This window comes from Myotis lucifugus, unplaced genomic scaffold (assembly GCF_000147115.1).
Source record: "Myotis lucifugus unplaced genomic scaffold, Myoluc2.0 scaffold_201, whole genome shotgun sequence".
Lineage (NCBI taxonomy): Eukaryota > Metazoa > Chordata > Mammalia > Chiroptera > Vespertilionidae > Myotis > Myotis lucifugus.
In genome coordinates, this window is record NW_005871249.1 from 476,404 (window position 1) to 487,259 (window position 10,856).

At 45.4% G+C, this 10,856-nt stretch overlaps 1 protein-coding gene across 1 annotated transcript in view; it reads right to left on the reverse strand.

The window, feature by feature from the left end:
- Positions 1-8,879, reverse strand: part of ZDHHC2 (zinc finger DHHC-type containing 2) — a 58,335-nt gene extending 49,456 nt beyond the window's left edge. Inside the window, exon 1 of the mRNA XM_006097419.3 lies at positions 8,866-8,879. The gene's annotated coding sequence lies outside the window, so the exon portion shown is untranslated. The remainder of the gene's footprint in view (positions 1-8,865) is intronic.
- Positions 8,880-10,856: the final 1,977 nt, after the last annotated feature.

The window sequence follows — 10,856 nt, forward strand, 5'->3', positions numbered from 1 at the left end:
CCCCCCTCGCAGTGGGTATACTGTGGGAATGTTGCGCCCATCTCCGGCTCCCCTCCTCTCTCTCATCTATTAATCTCACTCTATCCTCCTTCTCGACTCCCAACTTCTCAGTCTCGGGTGTGGTTCAGCGAGTTTCCGAGCTTCGCTGTACAGAGCCTGCTGCTGCCTTCGGACCCGGGTAAGAACAAGTTAGGTTTTTTTTTTTTGAAGTTAGGAGAGCCCTTTTTTTTTTGAAGTTGGTTAGTTGGTTGGGGGTGGTTTCTAGGGGGGTTGCATCACAGTGATAACGCAAATTGTCAGTGCTCAGAGGTAATGCAAATGGTCAGTGCTCAGTGGTAATGATAATTGTAAGTGCTCAGTATTAATGCAAATTGTCAGCGGTCAGTGTTATCACAAATGGTCAGCGGTGAGTGTTATCGTATGGGTGCCCTAAACTGGTAATCTGCCTAGGGCCCTATGGGAACTTAATCCGGCTCTGCAGACAGCCGAGGAGTAGGAACCCCAATTTAATTGACAGTAAGTGCATTTATATTTTGATTGCTATTCAGTTGTGTATGATGTTGTATGACTAGCCAAAAGTAGGCCCATAGTTCCCATTGAAATACTGGTAAGTTTGTTGATTTAACTTTACTTGTTCTTCATTTTAAATATTGTATTTGTTCCCGTTTTGTTTTTTTTACTTCAAAATAAGATATGTGCAGTGTGCATAGGAATTTGTTCATAGTTTCTTTTTTAAACTATAGTCTGGCCCTCCAACGGTCTGAGGGACAGTGAACTGGCCCCCTGTTTAAAAAGTTTGAGGACCCCTGCTTTAAGACCTCTCTTCCTGGCCGGTAGGTGACCAGCTTCCCCCTTGTCTTCACTTTGTCCTCAATCTCTATGTGTCTGTATCAAATTGTACGAGATTAGGCTTCATCCTAATGACCTAATTGTAACGTAATCACCTTTTAAAGGCTCCATCCCCAGTACAGCCACATTCTGAGGTGCTGATGATTAGGGCTTCAACATATGAATGGGGTATGTGTGTGTGTGTGGGGGGGGCACACAACACAATTCAGCCTGCAATAACATGAAACTATACAATATTACAAACTTGTTGACCACATCTGAGTGATCAAAAAGATAGAAAGCTAAAATAGATAATTCTCTCCAAAGATTCATGTGCTTTGATGACTGAAGTGTCTACTTATGTTTCCTAACGAGAACTCCCAGAGTAGTTAATAAATATTTCTCAACGAATGAATAAGTGAAAAGAGTATTCAATATATGAATGAATAAGTGAAAAGAGTATTCAATATATTACAGGTGGTCGAAATGCATTCAATTCTTGGATTTTGTAGTAACTTATAACATGCAAGTTTGGGTGGCTGATAATGAATCACTACTCTCTAACCCCCCCACACCGCTCTCAGTTCTGTGTGTCTTAGTTTTCAGTGTGGCCTAGTCCTGGAATCGGCTGCATTTCATGTAAAATGTTCTATAAATAAACCCTCAATTAAGTCAAACTGGTGTCTGGTCTCCATCCTTCCCCATGGACTGGCCTCCCGGACGTGCCCCGGATAATCACTAGTCACAGTGAAGCAGATAAACCCCTTCCGGCCGCTCTTCCTAAAACGCAGCCCATGTAGTTCCCTCCTAGTAATAAGCTTGGTGACGAGTCAGCCCCTGCAATTTCTGTTAGACTTTCAGTTTGAGGCTCCTAATCGAAATCCTTTACTTTCTCATAAATGGCATCAGGTGCCTTGGCTATTTGGAAGCGGGGGTGGGGAGGTGTGAGGGGGAGGGGGTCCCCACTGTGAGTTACACGCGCATTACAGAGCCTGCATTTTAAGTTACACTCTCTCACATCCCTACAAATCTGCTGAAACGTCCTGCTTCAGATTCACCTACCTCTTTAAGTTGACTCTTGGGCCCCAAAAGGATTAGGGACACAATCCTGTCTGTTTTAAGTCACCTCGTTCTAAACATATCCTTCAAAGGTGGTGAAAAACCCTTTTTTAAAAAACATTATGCAATCAACACAGAAACCAAAAACAGGCATTTAATTTTATCTATATATAAGAAAATAGATTAGCATGACAAAGCATTCCAACTTGCCAAATTTCACTGAATTATAATCAAATAAAATCTATGAAGTTCTTGAAAATTATTGAATTGCTTTTTATAATGATTTATATATATATATATAAAAGCCTAAGCGACCAAACAACCAGTCGACCAGTCGCTATGACGCGCACTGACCACCAGGGGGCAGGCACTCAACACAGGAGCTGCCCCCAGTGGTCAGTGCGCTCCCACAGCAGGAGTGCCGCTCAGCTGACCTACGGGTGCCAGAGGCAGGGCTCACGTCTGGCGAGCACCACTGCGGTGGTTCGTGCACCGGGCCTCTAGTTGTATTATTAGATGATCATGAAGATAAACTACATTGAAACTATTGTACTCTTTGTTCTTGTTTTTTAAATATATTTATTGATTTTAGAGAGGAAGGAAGAGGAAGAGAGAGCTAGAAACATCAATGATGAGAATCTTTGATCAGCTGCTTCCTGCACGCCCTCTACTGGGGATAGAACCTGCAACTCCGGTATGTGCCCTGACTGGGAATCAAACCGTGACCTCTTGGTTCATAGGTTGGTGCTCAACCACTGAGCCACACCAGCCACGCTACTGTACTCTTTGGATATTTGCTTTTAAAGGACTTAAAGAAAAAGGTGTTTGATTATTGCTTGATACTTGTTTTGTGATGCACTCCCCTGGACTTTTGCAATGCTAGTGAAATAACACAACAAGGTCAAATGAATGTACATAGAGCAGGAATGCTTAATTTACACTCCGCATGAGAGAAATTTCAGGAGACCATGGAGAAACACTGGCAAAGAACTAAAACCCAGCCATCTTTATAAAAGCACTTGTCCCTCATCTGCGGTTTCACAATGTAATCAGCAACATATCTAAAATGGTCTACCGACACGTATGCATTTGAGAGTGCTGAGAAGTTCTAAGGTAAGAAATGCAGCATATTTTTTGCTCAAGAGTGCCTCTTTTATAAAAGTGGATTTTCATCACTTCTTGGCCTTTTGGCTGAGATCAAGTGTAAAATGGATTTAGTAACATTTCAGGAACTAATATTTATGATGGAGTTTAAAAGGCATGGTCAGATGAAAAGTCAAGTTGGGAAAACTGCTACACAAATGTTTCACAACGAGACATCATTGTTAAAGGAAACATTGCTGGCGATCCTAGCCTGTCACTTTGCTGCTGCCATATGCTTCTTAAGAAACCAGGTCATCCGCCTCCTCCCTGCTGCCCTCCCTCACTGCCCTGCCTGCCGATGCCACCCCTTTCCACTCTCAGCATGTGACTGAGCTGACAATTCAGATATTACAATAACGTCACCCTTAAAGGAATTAGCAAAAACATTTCAACAATTTTCTAATGGACTATTAAGAAAATTAATTCAACTATGTTATACTTTTGGTGTCAATTCTCTGTGACATACCTAAATGCTTCCATAAAACCACAGGATTCCACACAATATTAAAACTGTCTTTCCAGCCCTGGCCGGTTTGGCTCAGTGGATAGACCTTCGGACTGCAGACCGAAGGGTCCCAGGTTCGATTCCGCTCAAGGGCATGTACCTCGGTTGCAGGCTCCTCCCTGGCCAGGCCCTGAATCGGGGGACATGAAGGAGGCAACCAATCAATGTGTGTCTCTCTCACATTGATGTTTCTCTCTGTCTTTCCCTCTCTCTTCCACTCTCCCTAAAAATAAATGGAAAAATATCCTCGGGTGAGGATTAACAAAAAATAAAACAACAAAAAAACTGTCTTTCCAAATGATCTTTGGAAAACTGGTTTCCCACGGGTGAGCATCAAGGCTCTATGCCGTGTGCTAATCTCTCACTTTGCACGCCAGGCAAGATAGTTTTCTACAGCCGTCAAACACAGCGTGGATCCCAGGAGCCCGTGGACTCACCACTTCCTGGAGAAAAGAGGCTAAGAGGTGTGACGTAACCCCAAAGTACAGGAACTCATCAGTATAAATTATGAAATATTCAGTCCTGGTTTCATTTTTCTGAGAAGAAAAACCACAAGTTTTCTCACAAGATGAAAAAGAAAAACAAATGACACAAGCAAGACAATATCAGTGAGGATCTTCTCATTGAGAACTCACCCATCCTAATCTCTGGAACATATTGGTCTTTTTTTGTCCTTCCTGGCACTTTTTTCTACCACGGAAGCCAAAGAGATCAAACACCTGCTCCTGCGGAACCCTGTTGCCTGGGCCATGGGCACAACCTGGCTTAGTCGGCCGGGGCCACTGGAACCATCTCTACCAGCCACAGGGAGCAGGGGTGGCCTCAGGCCCCTGACGGCAGGTCATCAGGGCCTCGGCCCCGTCCAATGGCCCCTCCTCCGGAATAACATCAGCTCCACTTCACCCACCTTCTCTTGGCATCTGCCCATTTTCTTTTTAAAAAAAAATATTTTTATTGATTTCAGAGAGGGAGAGAGAGACATTGAAATATCAATGATGAGAGAGAATCATTGATCGGCTGCCTCCTGCACGCCCCACACTGGGGATGGAGCCCGACCCGGGCATATGCCCCGACTGGGTATCAAACCATGACCTCCTGGTTCATAGGTCGACGCTCAACCACTGAGCCACGCTGGCCGGGCTATTTCCTAAGCTAGTCCTCCAGTCTTCTCGGGGATCCACCGAGTTGTTTCAGGAGGTTCTCTGCACCCAGCTCAGTTTCACCCCTCAAGTCCCGGGCCCTGAGCAGGGAGCAGAGTAAAAGCTGCCCGAGCGCCAGGTAAGAAATGAGGAGCCGGAACAGCCACCTCATTGGCAGCAGAGGCAAAAACTGCAGGTCACAGCCTTACTCTGGGAGATTTATCGGTGGCAAGATTAAGAACACAATTAGAAAGTCATGACCGCGGGAGGCTCGCCATCAGCTCCTTCGACCTGCTTCATGGATTTCTGCTTGTTTACGCTGGTCCAGCAGCCGATTCCCAGGCCCTGGGGGTGGGGGGTGGGGGTTCTCTTTCTGCTTTCCTGCTGCTCTGCTATGGGAGTGGCACTGTGAAAGGTACCATCTCTCTCCTCCTGCCCAAGCCAGACAGAAGGTTTCAGGGTTTTTGTTTTTGATTTGTTGGGGTATGTGTGTGTGTGTGTGTGTGTGTGTGTGTGTGTTTTCTCTCCCCAGAGGCAATTTGTTTTCTTGGCTATTAGGAAAAGATCTCAAATCAGTTCCCTCTAAACTCCTCTGTGGGTGAAAGTGCCTGGCACAAGGGTTCAGTAAAAGCTTCTGAACGAACCCTACTACAACCCTCTGAAGCTAACCTTTCTCTAACCTTCCCTGGAGACCACTGATTGCCTTGATTTAAGCCATCCCTTCAGCTTCTGTTTAACTACCAGAAACACCCGTGCGAGTATTCCATTTAGTGGCACCGATGCCAATCTTAGCAAGCATGGGAAAGCAAACATTTTTATAGCAAACCTGAGTTTAAATTGAGTTTTGACTGCTAGATCCTATTCACTCACCTATTAACCTTATACAATTGCTTGCTTTCATATTAAAAATGGATTGAATAATCATTTAAAATCAAATGATGGGAAAAAAAATCAAAGAGATTAATTCATCCAACATGTATTAAGCACCTCTACATGCTGAGCACAATAATTGTTTGACATGTTATCTCTAATAGAATTTAATAGCAAATAATAATGCTGCATTATCCAATATATCAAAGGACAAAATTTTTCTGACAGTAAATGGAACCGAGATAGCATTAACCAGTCTTCTCTTCCTTTCCAGGGACCAATTATATTAAAGTCAAATGGCAGCACCTATATGATATTAACCAATGTCACCCCGGTAAATTTAATAAAAACATAAAATTAAAAAAGAATATGAAGCATATATTTTATACATTTGAACTTTAGAGACTTCAAGATATACTCACAGAACTTAACATCTTCAAAATATTTGATATCCAGAAAAGTCACAGAAGTAATATTCTTTGCATCACGATAGTCAACAAGAAAAAATGTCTTAGTGTTTTACATACATCGTATCCTATGGATGTGCCCTCCATCCACCTCATTTAAGACTATTTTAATAATTATAGATGGTAATTTGTGTTCCCACGATCACCTGTCTGTATTTTTCTTTAAAAAGGTTTAATATTCTGCATAATTTTGTAAAGGATAGTTTACCAATACCAAGAACACACCGCTTTCTCTGCGTGGCTCAAATTGGTCTATAATAATAAAAGCGTAATATGCTAATTACACTGGACGTCCTTCAGGAACAAGCCCAAGCCGGGGCTGCTAGGGAAGCCAGGCCCCAGGTGCCAGGGGGAATCCGGTGCCGGCAGCTGGGGGAAGGAAGGCCTACTCTTGCATGAATTTCGTGCATTGGACCTCTAGTTTCATGAAAAAAGGCAACTTAGAGCCCCCTTCAGTCTCCATCCTTGAGCTTGCTATGACCTTGTAGATCATAGCTTAACAGTATCCAAGAATGAGGATTTATATATTTTATCCTTAAGGATATTTGTTTGTTTAAAAGAAGGAAAACATGCTTGTGTATCTCCTCAACTGATCCCCAAGTATGTGGACTAGTTCTTAAACATCTTCCATAATCACTGCGGAATACAGATGCTGCAATCATGGGAGAGATGTTTATTAGTAAGACTGCAAACTGTGAGTAAAAGCCCAATATTCTAATGAGCTAACTTCTAACCTACTCCAGGGTCAGCAATCTATTGCCCAAGGGCCAAGTCTGGCCTGCCAAGTATTTGTGTAATTAAACCTTTACTGGAACACACCCACACCTATTTGCTCAGGCATTGTCTCAGGCTGCTTTTCTGCTACAACAGCAGAGCTGAGGAGTCTGTGCCGCTTAATGAGGCGGATACCCTCTGAGAAATGCAATGTTAGGCCACTCTGTCCTTGTGCAAACATCAGAAAGCATACCCACCCGAACCTACTAGTAGAAGATGGCCTAGCCTACTAAACACCGCGGCTGGACGGTCTAGCCTGCTGCTCCTCGGCTACAAGCCTGTACAGCGTGTTACTGTACAAAACAACACGAGATTAAATCAAGCACAAGAGAAAATGACGCACGGTTAAACAAGGGTGCCTGTGTGGAGGTTTCTGGTACTATTCTTGAAACTTTTCTATAAATTTGAAAGTACAACAAAATAAAAAGATTAAAAATAAGAGTTCAAACAAGTTTCAATGTTAGCCTTCAAAAGGGAAAACTTCCAGTACCTTCTTCAACAAGCAAAGTCAATGCAATGTCTCCCATAATGGATTTGTAAAACCTTTAAACCCTGTCTAGGATGTCCATTGACCCAAGCCTGCCTGAGGCTGCAGACAACCTTGACTCCCTCTAATTCTGTAGCCTAAAGTACCAGCTTACAAATTTCACCCTTTCAATTTATCTTACTTTATGGAGAACGAGCTAACTAATAATTAAAGGGATCAAAGGACTTTAAGACAAAAGAAGCTGGGGTTGAGAGAGTAGGAGGAGGGAGAGGAGAGGAAGGAGGGGAAGAAATGAGAGGAATAATGGAGCCTAGTTAATCAACAAGCCAGACAAACGTGTTCAGAACGACCACCAGCATTGACAGTCCTATCTTAGCTGTTCTCTGGGAGAACAGGAAGGAAACTTACCCGGAACACTTGATCCTCATGCAGTATACGTTTTTATATACACACATTCCAAGAAGAGATGTGAGCTTATTTTTATAACATGCAAACATTCCGCTAACTGAAAAGGTGCCCGGAGGGCCACATACATGCACGTTGTTAAATATAGAAACGAACTGTAACGAGCATCATTATCTCCCGTTTCCAAGGATACCAGGATAAGCACTACTCCTAAACTGCAGTTCCCTCAGCAAAGGGCACACAGTAATTTAGATTCAGGGTCATCCCCAGCTGAGAGCAGATGCAGGAGGAGGAGCAGGCACATCGCCCAGATTGTTCTGTTCTGTTTGTTGCCCAGTCCAGTTCCCAGCCCCCGACACCCCCCCTCCCCCCGCACCCGCTCTCCGGTCCCAACCCTGGCTGATGTTTAATAGGTGAAACATGGAAGATCTGATGATGAATAGCAACTTCCAAGAGCAAAAGAATCCACAAAGGGCCGGGTAAATTGAGATGTGATTAAAGCTGGGATGGGGATGGGGGTGGGCGGGCAGGGAAGGCTGGCATTCCCGTTTGCTTTGTTTGTGAAAAGGAGAGGAGGCTGGTTCTGCGTGTCTGTCACGCGGATTGCCATCTTCCCTGTGCTTACAGACCCACAGCACAGCCAAGGTCAACTTCCCTCTCAACCATCGCCACCCAAGCCTGTAGAACGGACCACTCCCACGCTGCCGCCAGCTCTGGAATCAAATTCATTTCCCACTTGCTCTGTCTTCCGGACTCCGGGATCCAGACCTCTCATACAATTACTTACTATTTGTTTCTATAGCAATGGAAATATAAAAACCACTTTCTGACAACCTCAGAGATTCTGCCTCTGAACCATTTATTGGTTCAGTCAAAACCATTTACTGATGGCTTTCAACGTGACTGGCACTGTCCCAGGCGAGGCAGGAAGAGGGGAGGTGGTCCAAGACTTCACTTACTATCACCGGGTACCAATAACCAGCCGTGTCACTGAGGCAGCTTAAAAAGACGCACGCTCCCTCTCGGTCAAATGTTCGCCTACTCAAATAGTGATGTGGGGTGTCAGGGATGCTTTAGATTTATCTTAAACACAAAGTATTCAGAGTAGGTTTACAGCTGTTTGTATGTAAAAAGACATGCAGGTTATGAAAACAGTAACACAAGAATAAATCTGTTCCGCATACTCACCACTTAAACCTACTTTTGCCCACCCCGTATATAAAAAATATCATCCAGCCGGGCTGGCCTATGGGCGTGGACCTATGAACCAGGAGGTGATGATATGATTCCTGGTCAGGGCACATGCCTGGGTTTCAGGCTCAGTCCCCAGTAGGGGGCATGCAGGAGGTAGCCAATCCGTGATTCTCTCTCATCATTGATGTTTCTCTCCCTCTCCCTCTCCCTTCCTCTCTGAAATCAGTAACAATATAAATATTTTTAAATATCATCCAGATATAATAGCAATTTTTCACTGAGTTCCGCCCCATCACCTGCCTACTCACTGCAGTAAGACCTCCAGGTCGCGCCTCAGGCAAGGGCAGGGCGAGCTGCAGGGGGAGGAAAGCCCTCCCAAGCCATCACACACGTCCTTCCTCCTGATGGACAGGGGACAGGTCTCACGCTAAGCCTCTCAGCTTCATATGCTAATACAGGAGAGTAAGCTGCCTGTTTTGATAATCAACACCTCCTGGTACTTCCCTCTTTTGCGGTTACATTAATGGCAACAGCTGCTTTTAAGAGGGTGAAGAAATGAAATAACACAAAGGTTTCCAACTGTTATGTAACATATACAGTATGTCTCAATAGGGCAAGCTGTTTTAATACTAACAGTTCATACAGAACTCGGACATGTTTCTGAAAACTTTCTTCCGACACATTCTAGATGACTGTAATACACTGTTAGACACACTGTCTTCCTGATTTCCGCACAACCTGACCCTTTGTAAAGAACAGACTCACTTTTTGATACTGAAGTAGCATTTCTAAGTTCAACACACAGAGGAACAATGTCACCTTTTAAAGCTACATGGAATTGGAAGTTGGTCCCAATTCTCTTAAAAGTTATGTCGGTCACTGTTTTTTTGTGTATTACTCTGACATCTCCGATTTCTCAAGAGGGGCAACATTTTGAGATGAGATGGCTTCTTTAGGCAAGTTTGAATCTGACACTTTGGGAAAATGCTTATGCTGAGAAGGTTCAGCTACACAGGCCACTATTTAACCTTTCCCCCTGTCCCTCCTCAGGCCAGTCAGTGCTCCCCAGGGCAAAAACATCCACACTTTCTTAGGTGTGACACCAAACACAAGAAGCATTCACAAGTCACTGCGGGCGACAACCCCAATCGGCTTTCACAAAGCCTCTGACCGCAGAAGCCAGCTTGCCACATCAAGGTCTGTGACGATTCCCTAACTGTGCAAAGTCAACTTATTTACTGTGAGATCTTCAGCACTGAAAGTACCCACCCAACCACTCAGGAGCCTACAACTCGGACTGCAGCCCCTTGGCTTTCTGGATGACAACGCTCGGATGTCCACCTCTTTTCTCCTGTTTTTGGAACATCCCAATTGTGCATCTGGCTCAGAAAATACTTTCTAGTAGCTCCCCCTCCCCCCCACCTCCTGGCAACTCGAGTGTCCAACTGCTAATCCTCAAACTACAAAGGCAGCAAAACCTGAGTGCTGTTGGAACATTTAAAAAAGTGGATTACGGGCAACCAGCAAGGGACACCCAGGCCGAGGCCGAGCCGCCATCCCCCGCGCAGGCCAGGTGCGGCTCAGGTCCGGGCCCGGCGTGGAGCCCGCAGCCTCCAGCGCTCCCTCCCAGCCTCACCCGGGCGGAGGCTGCGGGCGGCGGGGCCCAGGGACCCCGGTACCGTCCCATCCAGGTGGGTCGGAGGTGTGGCCGGGGCCGCAGCGGGGAGCGGAAGGCGAAGGGGTTTCCGGGCTGCGTGCGCGTGGGGTGCAGGTGCAACGGTCCCCCGAGAGTTGCGCGGGGGAGGCGGCGGCCCGGGCTGGCTGTGGCCGCGGGGCCAGCGGACAGGCCCCCGGGGGCTCGGGCCGGGCGGGAGTGGGGGAAGGGTGTTTGCGTGGGTCGGGACGATCCACAGAAGTACAACTTGTAGGGTAGCAAAGAAGAAGTAGCGAAAGGGAAGCTAAAAAACCCGTGGAATCAAGAAAAG